This window comes from Rattus norvegicus, chromosome 6, assembly GCF_036323735.1.
Source record: "Rattus norvegicus strain BN/NHsdMcwi chromosome 6, GRCr8, whole genome shotgun sequence".
Taxonomy (NCBI): Eukaryota; Metazoa; Chordata; class Mammalia; order Rodentia; family Muridae; genus Rattus; species Rattus norvegicus.
Window position 1 is genome coordinate 63867792 of NC_086024.1, and position 18393 is coordinate 63886184.

Sequence of the window (18393 nt, forward strand, 5' to 3'; positions counted from 1 at the left end):
TCTCTTCTGGGTGTTCTTTCAGTTTTCTGGCTGCTGCAGATGTTTGTGTTCTGTAAGTGGCTCAAAAAGGTAGTACTTATGAGGCTGGAGGCGAGAGTCAAGGCTCCAGCCACCGGGGTTCAGTTGAAAAGACACCAGAGTGGTCAGAAGGCGGAAGACAGAAGCCAGAGTAGAGTGCTAGCTTTCCTTGGAGTCTTGTGGAAGGGCAAAGAAGTGCAGGTAAACTCCTGCTAATCTGCTAACCAGAGGAGTGGTCTCCAATTGCCTGGTTGCCTTCAGAGTGATTTACAACACAGGAATTCTGTCTCTGAGGCTCTGGCTAAGCTTACATATCAAAGGCATACTTTGGTCTTAGCTTTTCTTGTCTGTAGTCTGATAGTCCTGGACAGGACAGTCTTTCTTGTGTGGAAAATTCCAATATCATATTACCTTCAGATCCATCCTGCTGACTGGAGCTACAGCTCTCATCAACCACCCAGTTTGTAGAAAGTATCATAGCATGGATCACTCATTCAGGAAAAAATCAAAATTCAGGATTCAGAATAGAGTTTCTATTGGATGCTTATAGTGTCCATACCATCACAGACTAGAGAAATTATGTGGCGTGATTTTAGTCTAGACCTCTGTTTAATTTTAGTACAGCACACAAGCACTTGGGGAGACCAAGGCCACAGAAGCTCATATGTAAATACATTTCTACTTGACCATGGGGATAAACTCATTGCTATGTTAGCCACTGAGATTTTGGGGTTCTCTTCAAAGAGCAGTTAGCTGAATTTGATGTATATCAGAACTCAATACCTTTGCGTTTTTTCATGGTCCTTTTAAAACTCACCTCAAGTTATAATTATCTGTCTTTCACCCATGATTAGAAATTCTTTTCTGTTATCCTCTAGTTATTTCATAGATTATTACTAACTGTACTTTGTAAGTTTCTCAAAGCAAAGACTATTCTTCTCATCTCTCCATTCACAGGGATACTGAATAAATGCATATTAAATTTTTTCTTTGAAGCATTAATGTGCTTGAATAATTAAGCTACAGAAATATGCTAAATATTCATTAATCATTTTTTCTTAGACTTTGAGGGTGTTTCTTCACTATTCTGAAAACTTTTTTTGCTTCACGATGAACTTATCATGTTCTCTCTGGCAGAGATGTTCAGCCCTTTTTGCCCATGACTCATACTGAGTATTATCTTTTGTACTATACACACCTATGTAGAACTGAAACAAAAGTGTCCTGTAACAATACTTAAAAGATAATTACCTTCAATTATGTTCAGTGCCCTCTGATATTTTCAGTTATGTTGGCAACCTGTTAAACTGATTCTATGACTCACTCATTGGGCATGACCTACAGTTTGAAAAATGCTGCCTTAAGCTGGAGGGAGCCCTGACAGAATGAAGCAGCTTAAATTGAATTGATATGAAATTTTAAGTGTGGACCTGTCACAGGGATTAAGGCAGTAAGGGTAATGTTAAGGATCTGGAGGCTCATTGTCTGTTCTTGGTCTAAAAGTTTCCTTTTGTAGTCAGTGTGATCCTTGGGCCTTTTTCTGTTAACATCACCTTGCATACTTATTAATTATGATTCATGAGTCCATTCCAGAACCATGAAATTAGAATCATTTTCTGATTACTTTTGTATATTGTGACAATTTTTACAAACACTAATGGTTAAGAATTTTTTTTCTAGACAGCTCCAGGTATGAGTGAATGCAAATTGTTAAAGAGTTTTGCTAGACTTACTAGTTGCCTTTGTACAACAGGTTCTAATTGTTTCTGTTGATATTTGACTTCTTCTGGGACCTTCTAGGGTATGTCTATTTCACCTTCTTTCAAAAAGTATATTTAGATTTGTTTATTTTATTTTCTGTGTATGTGTTTGGGCCAGAAGAGGGCACTGGATCATCTAGAACTGGGCTGGTGGTTCAGAGCCACTGTGTGGATTGGATGCTAGGAATCCATCCTGAGTCCTCAACAAGAACAACAGCTGCTGTGACCCACTGAGCCACTTCTCCAGCTCCTACCCCATTCTCGTCTGCATTACATCCTTGTGCCAATTACATGCTGTACTCTCGCATATACTTATATCAATTTATGTCTTTAGAAAATTTAATCACTGCTTTAAGAGTGTTATTTTTCTTTTGTCTTATTTTTCATCTTCTATTCACTTTATTTTAAAAGTGAACATTTTGTACAGTGTAATTTTTGTTTTTAATAGTGGTCTTTTGTTTTTGCTAGTAAATATTCTTGCCTTTGTTTTAAAAAGACTGTCATTACTGTAACTTTGTGTATGTGTGTGTGTGTGTTTGTGTGTGTGTGTGTGTGTTTGTGTGTGTGTGTGTGTGTGTGTGTGTGTGTGTGTGTTGCTGCAATTGAACCTAGGGCTCCGCACATGCTAGACCAGTGCTCTTACCACTGAGAAGTTTATGTCATTATCAAGTGGTGAGCAAGAAGCATGACCACAAGTGTCATTTGAGGGAATGGCCTTAGGATGGGAGTCATGCTGATTTCTACAGCAATGGCTTCTCAGTGACTCAGGTTTCTTTCATTGATTTGCATAGTGCTTCTTCCTCTACTACCCCACCAGTTTTAATGCTGAGTGACTTGCTTTGACCAATGAGACATCAGCAGATACTATTCAAATAGAAGTCTGGTAACTATTCTGAATTAAAAATGTGTAAGAACTCAGGCTCTCCCACTGGAGGAGACCCTGGAACTTTGCTGAGATACTGGTCTCAGTTAGGGCCTGATGTGTCCATGAGGCCAGTTTGGGCTGTCCCACTGTTCTTGCCCTCAGATGATCCCAGCTGAGTGATTGATCTCCAGAGATGCCTGTGTGATTTCCCACCAAGCAGGGCTCCAAATGAGGAATCGTGGACAGTGACTTGGCTGTCCTTGTAGGACATAGTTTTGCAGTGGTTTGTCACAAAGCAATGGGTAACCGAGACAAAACTGCTGCTATGAGTGAGGCTCAGTCACAGACCTGAAACAGGCAGTGCTAGTTTTGGGGCTCTGTAACTCCGCCTTTCCAGTTTGGGAAAGTGGGGGAGTTTTGGAAGAGTTTGCAAACTGGCAAGCAACTGTTAATGGAAACGAGGAATGCAGAGCCCGCTTTCATGGAACCTGTGGAACTGTCATTTTCAGGAACCTTGAGATGTGTATACCTAACAAACCTGCAGATTGGGCTGAGGGCACTTCTGGGAGGAGAGTTGAAACTTGTCAGTTTCTTTCCTGCATTTTTGTTTAAGAGATGCAATCAGAGAAATGAATTGTAAATTAAAGAAAACATAGGGTGCCCAAGACTTTATGGGTTAGACTATCAAACCCTGGTTCATTTCTAGTTTTTTTTTCTTAAGTTAAATTGGATATTTTCTTTATTTACATTTCAATGTTATCCCCTTTCCCAGTTTCCCCTCCCAAACACTTCTATCCCCTCCCCCTCCCCCTGCTTCTATGAGGGTACTCTCCTACCCACCCACTCCCACTCCCCCCCTTTGGCATTCCTTTACACTGGGGCGTCAAGCCTTCACAGACTAAGGGCCTTTCCTCCCATTGATGCCCAGCAAGGCCTCTGGCACAAACAAAGCTGGAGCCATGGGTCGTTCCATCCCAGGGACTATACCACCAACCAAAGAGTATACATTTCTAGTTTCTAAGCAGGCAAAAGCTTCTCAGAATAAGAAAGGGTTTGGGGTAAATTTAACACCCAGGCTGGAAAATGCTTTAAGATCTCAAAAAGAGTGAGGTGGTGCTTCATAATTTTTTTTCCTTTAGTTAGATGCAAGAGAGTCTAACACTCAAGGTGTTAGGTCACCTCAACCTGGCACTTCCAAAAGAGAGAGAGGTCTGTTTTGAAAAATTATTGATGTAGTTTTGGACTGACTATGAACCCCAATTAATAGGAAATCTATGATGTTTTAAGGGAGTTATTAAAAGAATAGTCAGTTTAAAAAGGGATCCATGGTCTCCAACATACTGTGACACAACCATTTATTTTAAAAAAGGATGTTGTCTCCTAGTCAAAAGCCCAGGGGCTGGCCAGGAGTTATATGTGGTGGAGTCATTCCAGGAAGAGGAACATTCTTTGCATAGGAGTCTACATATGTCCAGTGCTGGATTTTGTGAACAAATGACTTCTCTTGTTTCTTCCAATTTTTCAAAAGCCATTTGTGTTTTTATGTCACAGGTCTGTTTCTAAAAGAATTGAACCCAACCCATGCCCTGGAATCCTTACCCTTATTTTACCCTGATGCCTACTGTGGAAAAAGAACTTTATTCTTCTTCCAAGGACTCAGACTTGGGGGGGGGGTCTTTGAAATCGTTGCAGGTGGGAGGGCTATGGTTCATCGATCCAGAGAGCACAGTGCTGGTAAATTGTTATGTTACCATCCTTCCTGATGCCCTGAGCCTTCTGATTCATGGTTCTTGGTACACAGGCTCTGTGCAGTCTCCCCCACACTTTTTTTTGGCTTGGCTAGTTGATCTTCTTTAGCAGATAGAAGAGCAAACTGGGGCTTGATAGATGCCTGCAGGAGAGGCCGGTCCTCCTGAAGTCATCTGAGTCATGCAGCTAGGCCAGCACACCTGAGATTCCAGAACTGTGGGGCACTGGTTTTTCTTTCATTCTTTGGAGTGCTTTGTTTTGTAGCAGTAGGATGAGTAATGTAAGGCCTAGAGTTCTTTTGTTCTTTCTTGTCTGCTACAATGCTTAACAATTCATTTTAATAAGCAGTTTGTTTCCAACACAGTTGAACCCCTTAATTCTGCCAGGTTTGCTCTATGCAATTCAAGGGAGCTACAGATCAAAATTTCTATCGATACCCCTTGAAACTGGAGTTGAAAATTTCACTTTTATGTAAAGTGGTATCAAATTCAAGGAAAGGAAGCAATGGTCTAAAATCTGTTGTCTTCTTTTTCTTCCTTCCTCCTTCCCTCCTTCCCTCCCTCCTTCCCTCATTCCCTTCCTCCCTCCCTTCTTTCCTTCTTCCTTTTTTCCTTCCTTTCTTTTTACGACCCATACTTTCATTTTTCTAACTTTTAATCGATACCATGTGGACAGAGTTTCTGGGAAGCTACCCAATGTCTACAACTTTACAGGTAGCTCTATGAATAGATCGTTACACCATTATGCACATTGGGAACTGGGTGCTTTGAAGTGGTTTACTACTGGCACAGTTATCTACAGAACCTTTTCAGGCCTGGAGAGATGGCTTAGTAGTTAAGAGCTCCACCTGGTCTTCCAGAGGACACTGGGTTTGAGTCCCAGTACTCCCTGGGCACCTCTCTACCATCTGTAACTCCAGTTCTAGGCAGTTCTTCTAGCTTCTACAACAGGCACCATGTGTGCCCATGGTGCACAGATATACATGCAGGCAAAACACTCATACACATTAAAAACAGACTTTTCAAAACCCGTATTATTTGAAATCATTCTTTTTTTGTTATTTTTTTTGTCTACCTTTTTGTGGACACTAATATGTCAAGGATTATGTATAATAGAGAAAGTAGTTTCTTCTTTGCATGAAAGAAAAAAAAACCTTTCATTGTTTTGGACTTTTATTACATATAACATATTACAGAACTTGTTAATATATAAAATATATTTATATAAATTTTACATTTCATTAATTTTACATGATCTATTACTTTGTCATGATTAATTAGAGCTATGAACCAGAATATTAACCCTGGACTTGAAGCTATGAAATAACACATATATATTTAAAAAACAGATTGACTTTTATTATTTTTAAATTATGCATACTTTGTGTGTGTGTGTGTGTGTGTGTGTGTGTGTGTGTGTGTTATGTGAGGGTGAATATAACTGCCCGTGGAGTCTAGAGTCATCACCTCCCCTTACAAGCAGTTTTGAGCTGCCTGGCCTGGGAGCTGAGTAACTTTTGTCCTCAATAAGAACATCGACTTCTAACCTCTGAGCCACTGCTCCAGTCCCATAAATAGCGTTTTATAGTTATTAAATTATCTTTAAGTGATATTAAACTCTTTATCTTAATTTAAATTATTTTATTTCTTTATATTCCAGTTGTTACCCTTCCTTAATCCTCCCTCCCACAGTTCCTCATCCCATTCCTCCTTCCTTTTGCCTCAGAGAGGATGCTCTTCCTCCCCACCAGATCTCCCCCTTTCCTGGGGCCTCAAGTCTCTCAAGGATTAAGTCCATCTTCTCCCACTGAGGCCAGACCAGGTAGACCTCTGCTACATATATGCCAGGGGCCTCGGCATGGCTCTCCTCAGAGAGGCCCTACCAGCAGCTGACTAGGACAGAAGCCAAATCTTGCACCCTACCATGGTACCGAAGTCGAACCCCTATGTTTGAATCAGGGGAAGGATTGAAGAAGCTGAACGGGAGAGCGAGCGACCCCACAGGAAGACTGGCGGTCTCAATGGACTCGGGCCCCAGAGTTGGACTCTTGCGGTTAAGTTGCAGGAAGAATTGAGGGGATATCTAATCAATAAAAGATTGTTAAAAAGGAAGATAAACTTTAGAAGTATGTAAGAAAAGGATATAAAATCCTTTTTCACCCCTGGTTCACCCCTTAAGGACAACTCATTTTTTTGTCCTTCATAAAATATTGTGTATTGATTGGTGAAAACTTAGAAATGATAGAAAAAAAAAACACACACACACAGCAAAAATCTATTCCACTTTGCAGAGTTAGCTCTTTTTGTTATTCTACCCAGGAATAGTTAAAAGCATCGATTGCTAACAGTCTTCTAGTCATTGCAATATTGTAGCAATTTACTGTCTCTCAACAGTATGAGGAAGGTACTGTTTTACAGTTGGAGGCCCAAGAACAGAGAGAGGAAATACCTCACTGACAATGACACAGATTGAAGCTAGAGCTTCAGATTGCAGAACTTGCTTTTCTGAGCCACTGTAAAGTTTCTGCTTCTTTGTCTGCACGGTTGTCTGTCCATGTCTTCCCTGTCTTCCACTGTCTGTCTTTCCTGTCTCTTCTCCCATTCCCTGTTCTCCCTCCTCTTCCTTTTTCTAAGCTGCATCATACCAATTTGTTTGTTTAATCACATTTTACCTTTTAATCTGCCGAATGCTTTATGTTTTTCTGCAATGGGATTACTAATTAGTTTTTGTATCCATATGCCACGTAATGTAACTATTATTAAATTATAGTTTAATCAGCTGGCAGGAGGCAGCATGTTTCTGTCCGTGCTCTTCCTTCTGATCTCTTGCTACCGTATTAATGGAGGCCAAATGCGTCACTGTAGTGCTTGGTCTTGTTCCCTCACTTCTTGTCACATTTGCTCCATTTCATAGCAGCACTGCAGAAGAGAAGGTGTAGCCATTGACATATTTTAAGAGACTGCCTTCATGTAACATTTATTATATTGTTTTGTTATCCTCTAATTATGCCTGATTTATAATAAATTTATAAATTTATAAATCCTAGGTATGTATGTGTAGGGAAAACAATCTTCGCTTGTGGATGAAGAGAACTAGTTTGTTATTATCCAAGGTTACAGTGTCACTGAGGGCGTTGGGGTGTATTCCATGTAGATAATTTGTACTACTATTATTGAAGTTGGTATAGACTTTTACTGTAATAATGTATAATGAACACCTTTGTATGCATTTCTAAGTTTCTCAGGGCAACTTGTTAAACATGACATTCCTAGGTCTAAGGCTAAGATTGGGCTTTAAACACATCGCCTCTGTGCAGCTTGCACAGAGTTTGTGATTTTATTCTTATCTGTAATATATGAAAGTGCCTGTAAAACATTATGCTTCTCTCTATAATACGATATGCAATTAAGATCAGGAGAAGGAAAACTTAGCAAGTCAGTGTTTCTCTAAATTAAACTAATGTGACATATGCCTACCTTTACTGTATATAGTTACTATATCCAATACTTACTTTAAAATAAACATTTCTTATATCTATGTATTGATTTCTGTTTGTGTGTACACACTTACCATGGTAGGCGTGTGGAGGCCAGAGGACAACTTGCCAGCACTGGTTGTCTCTTTCCACCACATGATCAAACTCAGCTTGCCAGATTTGGCAGCAACACCCTTAGACACTAAGCCATCCCAGTGTCCCTCCAACCATTTTAAAAGAAAAATCAAGAAATAATCATTAAAAAATCATGGTTATTTTAATAGGAATGAAATTTCATGAACTACTGACAGGAGGAAATCATTTGGCAGTGGTCAGTGCATTCTTTCTGTGAAAAGGCATCATGACCATGACGACTCTTTTTTTTCTTATTTTCTTTTTGGTTTGTAAAGACTGCATTTCTGGAGATAGTCCAATCATTTCCCTGTCCTTCCATATCTGCTTTCTGTCCTTACAACCTCCCCCTCAAAAGAAAACAAATAATAATATAACAAACAAACAAACAAACCCATCTGGGCCCATGCCAACTCTTTAAAAGAAAGCATTTAAATCGGGGTTGGCTTACAGTTTCAGAGGTTTAGTCCATTATCATCATGGCAGGGTGGTGGCACCCAGGCAGACATGGTTCTGGAGAAGGAGCTAAGAGTTCTACATCTGTATCAGCAGGCAGCAGTAAGAAAGCGACTCTGGGCTTGGAATGTTGTTTTTTTTTGGAACTTCATAACCCACCCTCAGTGACACACTGCCTCCAAGAAGGCCATTCCTTCTAATCCTTCCAAATAGTGCCAGTTCCTGATGACCAATTATTCAATTCTATGAGCTTATGGGTGCCATTTTCATGGCTACCACCACATTAGCACTCTGGTTTTAAGTGGAGAATGCTGAAGAAGCAGAAGCAATTAAGTAAATAAGAAAGTGATTAAAATGAAGTTCCCCTCTTCCTCTTGAGCTGGAATATTGCTATATAGCTCTGGCTGGCCTGGAACTCACTGCTTGCCTCCTCTTTGTGAGTGTTGGGATTAAAGACAAGTATCATTAAGCTTTGTGGACACTAAATGTGTTTTTATCAAAGGCTCCTAAACCTCTTTCTGATGAAAACATCACGACATACATATTTGAATCAGTTACTGAGCACAATGTCTGGAAATGCCTTGTTTTCTCAGGGTGCATGATGGCCTGAATGAACGCCTGGATTGATTTGTCTTGTTTTCCGTACAGCAAAAGCAGCAGCTTTTCTTAGTCATGTGTAGAATACAGCTCTCTTCCACTGGTGTGGGACCTGGCCAAGGTCACCCCACCTGTGAGCAGGGATAGGTCAGTAGGTCTGTCTGCTCGTGGGGAGTGACTAGTCAGGCTCATGAGCTATGTCATGAAGGACTTATGGTGGGAGCTTCATCTTCCCACCAGATACTCCATTGGTGATGCCTTCCAGGTGCTGGAGGATGTGTGAGGAGTTCATTATTGTGTCTGGGATAAGGCTTGGTATAGCCAGGACCCCGCCCCCGTCTCTCTCTCTTTCTCCTTCCCTCCTCATCCTTCTTCTCTCATATCAACCATCCTGATGCAGTCTCCCCTCCTTCCACTACTGCCAGTTTCCCCAACACCGACTTCCCCAGATCCATGGTTCTTCTGAAATACAAATTTCTTATGATGTTTTGTTATTTGGATTTCTTTTTGTATTTCAATGGAATGTACAAGTGACTTGAGGTTAGTCTATTTATTTATTTTATTTTATTTTATTTATTTTATGACTCAGTGCTCTTAACTGCTGAGTCATCTCTCTTTGCCTCTGAATCTGTTTTTGAATTAGATGGCTAGTCACTGTAGATGATCAGGTTTAAGGGGTATTAGTTAAAAGTGTGTTTTATGTTAGAAGACTGCCTCATTTCTTTCTTAGAGTTTGTTAAGGCCTAGGTAAGTTTATAGTTTATTTTATTATAGACACCCATAAGATGGGTCTGAGAACTCCAGGAGCCATGCACATGATAGAGACCTCCGCAGAGCAAGGGGGAAAAGGAAGATATTTTGTACATGTTTTTCCAAAGGCTGAGTCCAAAAACAAACAAACAAAACCTCAATCCTATAAACAGGATATACATGTAATTTTTTTTTACCATCTATTAAATTTAAAGGTAATAGATTTCTGTGTACTACCCTGTGTGTCTATACCATTCACTTTGATCTATTAATGTCATCGTTTCCTGTATTAGTTACTTTCTGTTGCTTTGATAAAACACGCTGACAAGGAAACTTATGGAAGGAAGAGTTTATTTGGGCTTAGGCTTCCAGAGGAATAAGAATCCACCATGGCGGGAGGCACGGCAGCACGCGGCAGGCTTGATGGCAGGAACAGGAAGCCGAACACTCACATCTTCAGATGTCAGCACAGAGGAAGGACGTGAGCTGCAAGTGGTGTGAAGCATTTAGTCCCAAGGCCTCCCCAGCCATGTGCTTCTGCCACAAGTCTGGACCACCTCAGCCCCCAGCACATCTCCTACAGCTCAGACCGAGTGTTCAGATGTCTGCGCCTAAGGTGCATTCTCATGCAGACCCTCAGTCTCCTGCTCCCACCGGCTTCCGTTCTAAATACCAAACAGCATCTCTTCTAGAAGTCTCATGTCTCTTAAAAATTGCAGACCGCCTATGAAGAGAAAGCAAAGTGATGGTGTCTTAAATTCTTTCACCAACCACGATACTCTCCATTCCCATATGTTTTCTTGCAAACGATTTCAGTTGTATAATACCTTAATCACCATATTTTCTTTACCTGTTCATCTATTAATAGCCATTATGCCGATTACGCATTTGACTACCCTGGCTAGTGCTGTGAGTAATGGAGATGTGTAGACATCCCTGTGGGATGATTGTTATTCCCTCCCTCAGGTATATAACCAGGATTGGTATGATTGGGTCATATAGTGTGTGTGTGTGTGTGTGTGTGTGTGTGTGTGTGTGTGTGTGTGTGTGTGTGTGACTTCTATCCTGGCTTCAACAGTAGCTAGATCACTTTACATTCAAACCAAGTATATAAGGTTTTTTTTTCTCTCCATCCTCACTAATGTTATTTGAAAATATCCATCTGACTGGCATAAGATACAATCCCATTACAGTTTTGATATGCATTTCTGTGATGGAATAAGATGTCATTTATCTACTGACTTATATGTTTATTTATTTGTTTATTGGCCATCTGCTCTTCATTTGAAGAATGTTCATTTCATTTATGCATTTGTGGAGTAGATTATTACTTTTGTAATAGAATCATTTCTATATTCTGAATATTAATCCCCTATAGTAAAATAGGTGTCATTTTTTTCCTGTATGCCATCTCTTTATGCTGGTAATTATCTCACTTGCTGTACAGAAGTTTTTTTAATTTTATACAGTCCCTTCTGTCAGAAAGTCATTGCCCATTACTGCATATACTGAAATATATGTTTGCCTGTAGCAGCTTTAACATTTCAGGTTTTATATTACGATCTCGATCTTAATATAATTTTGAACCCCTTTTTACCCAGAGTGAGAGATATGGTTCTAGTTTCTGTCTTCTATACATGGATGTCATGTCTCTCAACATTAGTTTTTAAAAAGATGATTTTCTTTTTAAAAAATATTTCATTTAAATTGTGTGTGTGTGTGTGTGTCTGTGTGTGTCTCTGTGTATCTGTGTGTGTCTCTGTGTGTCTGTGTGTGCACAGTGGGAGGCATTAGATCCCTTTGAGCTGTAGCTCCATACTGTTGTGAGCCTCCTACTATGAGTGGTGAGAACTGGCCTCTAGTTCTCTGCAAGGAAGGCTAATACATCTGTTCATTCCCTCAAAGTTCCTTTCTCCAACATGTGTTCACAGTACCTTTGCCCAAAGTTAGGTATTTGTAGCTGGGTGAGTTTGTTTCTGTGTCCTCTCTTCTGTTTTATTAATTTATGTGACCATTTTTGTGACAGACTACACATTTTATTACTATGGATATGTAGTACAAATTCAAATGTAGTATGATCCTATTTTTTTCCCTATGATTTTATGATTTCTCTTTTCATTCTGGGGGAGGATATCACTGGATTGTTGATGGGAATTATATTGAATTTGTGGATTACCTTTGGTAATATAGATATGTTCTCAATGCTAATCCTGAATCCATGAGCACAGGAGATGTTCTATCCTCTAGCGCCATTTGAAAGTTCTTTCTTTGGTGGTGTTATATAGTTTTCATCGTAGAAGTCTTTCACTTTCTTGGTAATGTTATTCTTGGGTATTTATTTAGTTTTTACTTATTGTTTTTGTGTGTAGATGTGTATGTATGCATGCACATACTGGTGTGCATTTGCCCTAGTGTACACATGGTGATCAGAGGACAAGTTTTGGGAGTCATTTTTCTTTTTTCTCAGTAGGTTCCTGGGTTGACTTAGGTCACAGGCCTGCAGAGCAAGTGGCTTCCTCTCCTGAGCTATTTCACCAGCCATGTGTGTATACATGTGCTCACTGCCTTACTCTGGAACTGTCTATCCCTTAATTTTAGTTGTACTTCTTACTACCTGGTAACCTTAAAGGTTTTAAGCAAACAGTTGTGCTTCAGTTCCTTCATTGGTATGTTTTTTAAATGATTTTTTTCCCCAAATAATCTCCTGGAAACCATGATTCTCCAAAAACATCTGAGGGCTGTTGCTGATTTCATACCGGCTCTTAGGAATGGTCACATTTAAAAGTGGAAAATCTTATATTTAAACTCTTGTACATTGTAGGCAGCTGGTGTGGGTAGTGCTTTCTGTAGGTTGGAAAAATTAACAGCATCAATGTCAAAGATGTTGCAGCCAGGCTCTGTTGGTAGACAGTAGGCAGTGGATTGTAGCCTGGGATCTTTTTTAAATAAAAAAAAATGAGTAAAACAGATTATAAAAAGTAGACGAGGGTCAGTTACTGATTAAAAGCTTCAGTTAAAATCTTGCAAGGCAGGAAATGTGTCAAAACATTCATTCCATAGGGGAACTTTATTTTCATAAAACAAAACATGTTTTCTCAAAGTGTTCATGACTTAAACTTGGGCATATATTAAGGTTAAGTACAATTACTGTGGAAATATTATTTATTTCTTGGAGGAATAAATATTCTTCAACATAGTTTTTGATCAGAGATAAACATGAAATCATAATATTGTGTTATATTTCCTGAAGAAATAGGTTCTATATCTGCTACCCTTGATAGCTTATTAACATCTGTTGAGTCAGGCTGACTTGTTCTTGAATATATATATATACAAAATAAATGTGCAATTAGTTCTTCTGAGTACTCACTGATAAGTAGATATTAGCCAAAAAGTACAGAATACCAATGATTCAACCCACAGACTTCAAGAAGTTTAACAAGAAGGAAATCCCAAGTGAGGATGCTTCAATCCCACTTAGAAGGGGGAACAAAATAATCAGGGGAGGCAGAGGAAGGAGGGACCTGGGTGAGAGAGGGGAGGGGGAAGGGTGAAGGGGGACAGGATCAGGTAGGGGGGGAGATAGGAATGAAGCCAGAGGGCCAGGAGAATGAATGGAAATATGCAGCTGAGGGGGAGGGGCTGGGGAAACCTCTACAAAGTTCCAGAGACCTGGGATGTGAGAGGCTCCCAGGATTCCATGTGGGTGACCTTGGCTGAAATGTCCAACAGTGGGGAGACGGAACCTGAGGAGTCTACGTCCAGAAGACAGACAGGGACTTCAGTGGAGAAGTGGAGTCATCAACCCACCTTCACATTTTTTGATCCAGAATTGTTCCTGTCTAAAGGAAATGCAGGGACAAAAATGGAGCAAAGGCTGAAGGGAAAGGCCATCCTGTGACTGGCACAACTTGGGATCCATTCTATGGGCAGGCACCAAACGCTTACACTATTACACTATTACTGATGCTTTGTTGTGCTTGCAGACAAGAGCCTACTATGGGTGTCCTCTGAGAGGCTCTACCAGCAGCTGACTGAGACAGATGCAAATACTTACAGCCAAACGTTGGACCGCGGTGAGGGAATCCCTATGGAAGAGTTAGGAGAAGGATAGAAGGAGCTGAAGGGGATTGCAACTCCATAGGAAGAACAATAGCAACAAACTTCCTATTGCCCCCCCTCCTTCCCTGAACTCCCAGAGACTAAGCCACCAATCAGAAAAGCATACAAGGGTTGGTCTGAAGTTCCAGGCACATACGTAGCAGAGAAATGCCTTGTATGGCCTCAGTCAGAGAGGATGAACCTAATTTTGTAGAGATTTGATGCCCAGGGAAGGGGGATGCCTGGTGGTGGGGGTCACCTTTTCAGAGGCAAAGGGGGAATGGGGTGAAGAACTCTGGGAGGGGGGCAACATTTATGATGTAAATAAATAAAATAATTAATTAAAATTAATAATTAAAAAATTAAAATAGTGATGAGAGGAGGCATGAAGTACATCTGCTTGTGAAGGGAGATGGGAATGGGAAGACCACACTTTTGTCAACTACAGCGCTCTCTCTGTCTCTCTCTCTCTCTCTCTCCCTCTCTCTCTCAGACATGTCTTGCTTTGTAGATCAGCCTAGTCTAGAACTCATAGCCAACCTTCCTCAGACTTCTTGGTTACAAGCATGTACCACCACACTCATTGCCAAATGACTGTTAGAATTTTGGTATATATACTTTTATGTATGGACAATTACAAAATAAAAATGTGTGGCTGAAGAGATGGCTTAGTGGTTAAGAGCACTGGTTGCCAGATACACTCAAACTAATAGAAGAAAAACTAGGGAAGCATCTGGAACACATGGGCACTGGAAAAAATTTCCTGAACAAAACACCAATGGCTTATGCTCTAAGATCAAGAATCGACAAATGGGATCTCATAAAACTGCAAAGCTTCTGTAAGGCAAAGGACACTGTGGTTAGGACAAATCGGCAACCAACAGATTGGGAAAAGATCTTTACCAATCCTACAACAGATAGAGGCCTTATATCCAAAATATACAAAGAACTCAAGAAGTTAGACCGCAGGGAAACAAATAACCGTATTAAAAATGGGGTTCAGAGCTAAACAAAGAATTCACAGCTGAGGAATGCCGAATGGCTGAGAAACACCTAAAGAAATGTTCAACATCTTTAGTCATAAGGGAAATGCAAATCAAAACAACCCTGAGATTTCACCTCACACCAGTGAGAATGGCTAAGATCAAAAACTCAGGTGACAGCAGATGCTGGCGAGGATGTGGAGAAAGAGGAACACTCCTCCATTGTTGGTGGGATTGCAGACTGGTAAAACCATTCTGGAAATCAGTCTGGAGGTTCCTCAGAAAATTGGACATTGAACTGCCTGAGGATCCAGCTATACCTCTCTTGGGCATATACCCAAAAGATGCCTCAACATATAAAAGAGACACGTGCTCCACTATGTTCATCGCAGCCTTATTTATAATAGCCAGAAAATGGAAAGAACCCAGATGCCCTTCAACAGAGGAATGGATACAGAAAATGTGGTACATCTACACAATGGAATATTACTCAGCTATCAAAAACAACGAGTTTATGAAATTCGTAGGCAAATGGTTGGAACTGGAAAATATCATCCTGAGTGAGCTAACCCAATCACAGAAAGACATACATGGTATGCACTCACTGATAAGTGGCTATTAGCCCAAATGCTTGAATTACCCTAGATGCCTAGAACAAACGAAACTCAAGACGGATGATCAAAATGTGAATGCTTCACTCCTTCTTTAAAAGGGGAATAAGAATACCCTTGGCAGGGAATAGAGAGGCAAAGATTAAAACAGACACAGAAGGAGCACCCATTCAGAGCCTGCCCCACATGTGGCCCATACATATACAGCCATCCAATTAGACAAGATGGATGAAGCAAAGAAGTGCAGACCCCCAGGAGCCGGATGTAGATCTCTCCTGAGAGACACAGCCAGAATACAGCAAACACAGAGGCGAATGCCAGCAGCAAACCACTGAACTGAGAACAGGACCCCCGTTGAAGGAATCAGAGAAAGAACTAGAAGAGCTTGAAGGGGCTCAAGACCCCATATGTACAACAATGCCAAGCAACCAGAGCTTCCAGGGACTAAGCCACTACCTAAAGACTATACATGGACTGACCCTGGACTCTGACCTCATAGGTAGCAATGAATATCCTAGTAAGAGCACCAGTGGAAGGGGAAGCCCTGGGTCCTGCTAAGACTGAACCCCCAGTGAACTAGACTGTTGGGGGGAGGGCGGCAATGGGGGGAGGGTGGGAAGGGGAACACCCATAAAGAAGGGGAGGGGGGAGGTGATGTTTGCCCGGAAACCGGGAAAGGGAATAACACTCAAAATGTATATAAGAAATACTCAAGTTAATTAAAAAAAAAAAAAAAGAGCACTGGTTGCTCTTCTACAGGACCTGGTTTCAATTCCCAGCATCCACATGGCTGTAACTCCAGAGGATCTGACACTCTCACACAGACATACATTCAGGAAAAGCACCAGTGAACATGAAGTAAAAATTACTCCTTTAAAAGTTGGAAACATAAAACCTAATAGGTAGAATTTTTTGACTAATGAGTTATTAGCTATTCACATTTCTTATTTTTTTGTGTACGTGTATATGTGATCATGTGTGTAGGTACATGTGTATGCATTTGCATGCCTGTGTATGTGTACCCAGGCTTGGTGCTGCGAATGTTCCTCAAGTGCTCCTCTGCCTGATTTCTTGAGGCAAGGTCTGAAACCCAGTCAAACCAGAGTTCTGGGATAAGGCTGGTGATCACCTGTCCCTACCCCTAGGGGCTGGAATTACAGGGGACTTAGTACAATTCCACATTTATATATGGGTTCTGGGTGTCACGCTGATCATTCTGTTCGTGCTGTAAACCCTTTAGCTGCTGGTCCATCTTCCTGATCCTAGGAACATTTTCATGGATATTTATGATTTTTCTGCATCCTAAGCATGTTTGGGCAAATAACAAATTGAACAAGTAAGGCCCCAAATGAAAGGATGCTGACATTTTTCTGCTTAAACAAAGTGAAGAGATAGACCAGGTTTTTAGAACAGACATTTTAAAATTTTCTGCCACGAGACTTTGAATTTAGTCTTTAAAATAAAAACGTGCCAAGCAATATGTAAGGCTTAATTTTTGTCTTGACTCTTGTGGAGCGTGCTGCTTGATTTTCCTCTGCTTTCTTCTCTTGTTGGTGCCATTAGCATCGCATTGGTTGACTACTCCACTGTATCAGGAATTGTGAAATTTTTGTGGATTGCTTCTCTCATGCACTTTATGTACAAAGAAATGAGGCTTAGAAAAGTTGAATAATTTGCTGGGTATGGCTAGTATGGAAATGGAGCTAATAGTTCAAAAAATCCTTTTATCTTTAGTGCAAGGCCTATTTTGAAGACTTCTGGTTATTCATTTCCGGGTGCTGTTTGATACTGACCTCAGGGTCTTAGACATGTCAGCTATGTGCTACCTGATTGTGCTGTATGCCCCTTGCCATACCAAGTTCACGGTTAGAGGTTCATGGTAGGACAGTCGGATAAGCTGAATGTGAAAATGCAGACTTTTGAAGGTAAGATAGAAAGGAGAGCAGACTCTGGGATCCTTCTGTAGGAACCCTAATGGTTACCATTACCCTTGCCCTGATTCCTCGGTCTATCGAGTGCTGACAGGAATGTCATAACATACATATCTCACTCGTTTGAGATACAGGTAGACACACCTACAGTCTTGGAAGGTGTTTTGTTTTTTGTTTTAAAAACTTTACTTTTTTGAAATGGTTCATAATTTTGAGACAGTTTCAAGAAATGTATGATTTTAAATGTTTACCACATGACAAGGAAATGTAGACTGTCTTGCCAAATCAAATTATCAAAGTTTATTACTTAATTTAGACTTTCTTTTTATAACTTCTTTGATTAGGAATGATTGCTTGTTCTGTCTGAAGCACACAGAACCATTTCCATAAGGAAAGCTAAATGTAAAATTTCTAAGTAATAACATGGTTTACTAATTTTTGTAAAATAGCATCAACCAATTTAGATGTTCTTAATTTTCCATGTAAAAATCTTCATTTTGAAGTCACTGAATTATTATTTTTTTAAAGTAGTTTTAGAGAAGTCAGAAAGTCTTTTCTGTTTAACATATATTTTCATTTGAGTATAAAGAACTATCTCCTTTTTAACATGAAAGGTACAGTTATTCAATTCAAGAAGGGTTTTCTTAGTGGTGTCCAATTTGTGTTTATAAGTGTTACTTTAGTTCCTAAATGAGTGTGATGGGTACTTTATTCTGCCATAGTTGCCAGTATTCCACTGTAGGTAATGGCAAGGCCTGTTGAATTTTATTACCAATGATGATACCATTCAACTTGATAAGACAAGAAATTTCTTACTTAGGCATCTGGAATGTTTCCAGTAAAAGAGATGCATCAATTGTTTGCATAATGTGCATTGTTTGGAAACCATCTTACTTAACTCTGTTTGAAGTCTCTTTAAGCTTTCTATGATAGTAATACTATTTTCTCATCACTCTTTTAAGATT

At 40.1% G+C, this 18393-nt stretch overlaps 1 protein-coding gene and 1 long non-coding RNA gene across 14 annotated transcripts in view; one reads left to right on the forward strand and one right to left on the reverse strand.

The window, feature by feature from the left end:
* The window catches only part of Immp2l (inner mitochondrial membrane peptidase subunit 2), an 899718-nt gene that overhangs the window by 70603 nt on the left and 810722 nt on the right, over positions 1–18393 (forward strand). The gene's annotated exons all lie outside the window — the stretch shown is intronic.
* The window catches only part of LOC102552766 (uncharacterized), a 35536-nt gene continuing 27279 nt past the window's right edge, over positions 10137–18393 (reverse strand). For all 4 annotated transcript variants that reach the window (XR_005486301.2, XR_005486302.1, XR_005486300.1 and 1 more), the window contains 2 exons: positions 10393–10526; positions 10137–10288 (listed from right to left, as the gene is read on the reverse strand). This is a non-coding gene — a long non-coding RNA (uncharacterized LOC102552766). The remainder of the gene's footprint in view (positions 10289–10392; positions 10527–18393) is intronic.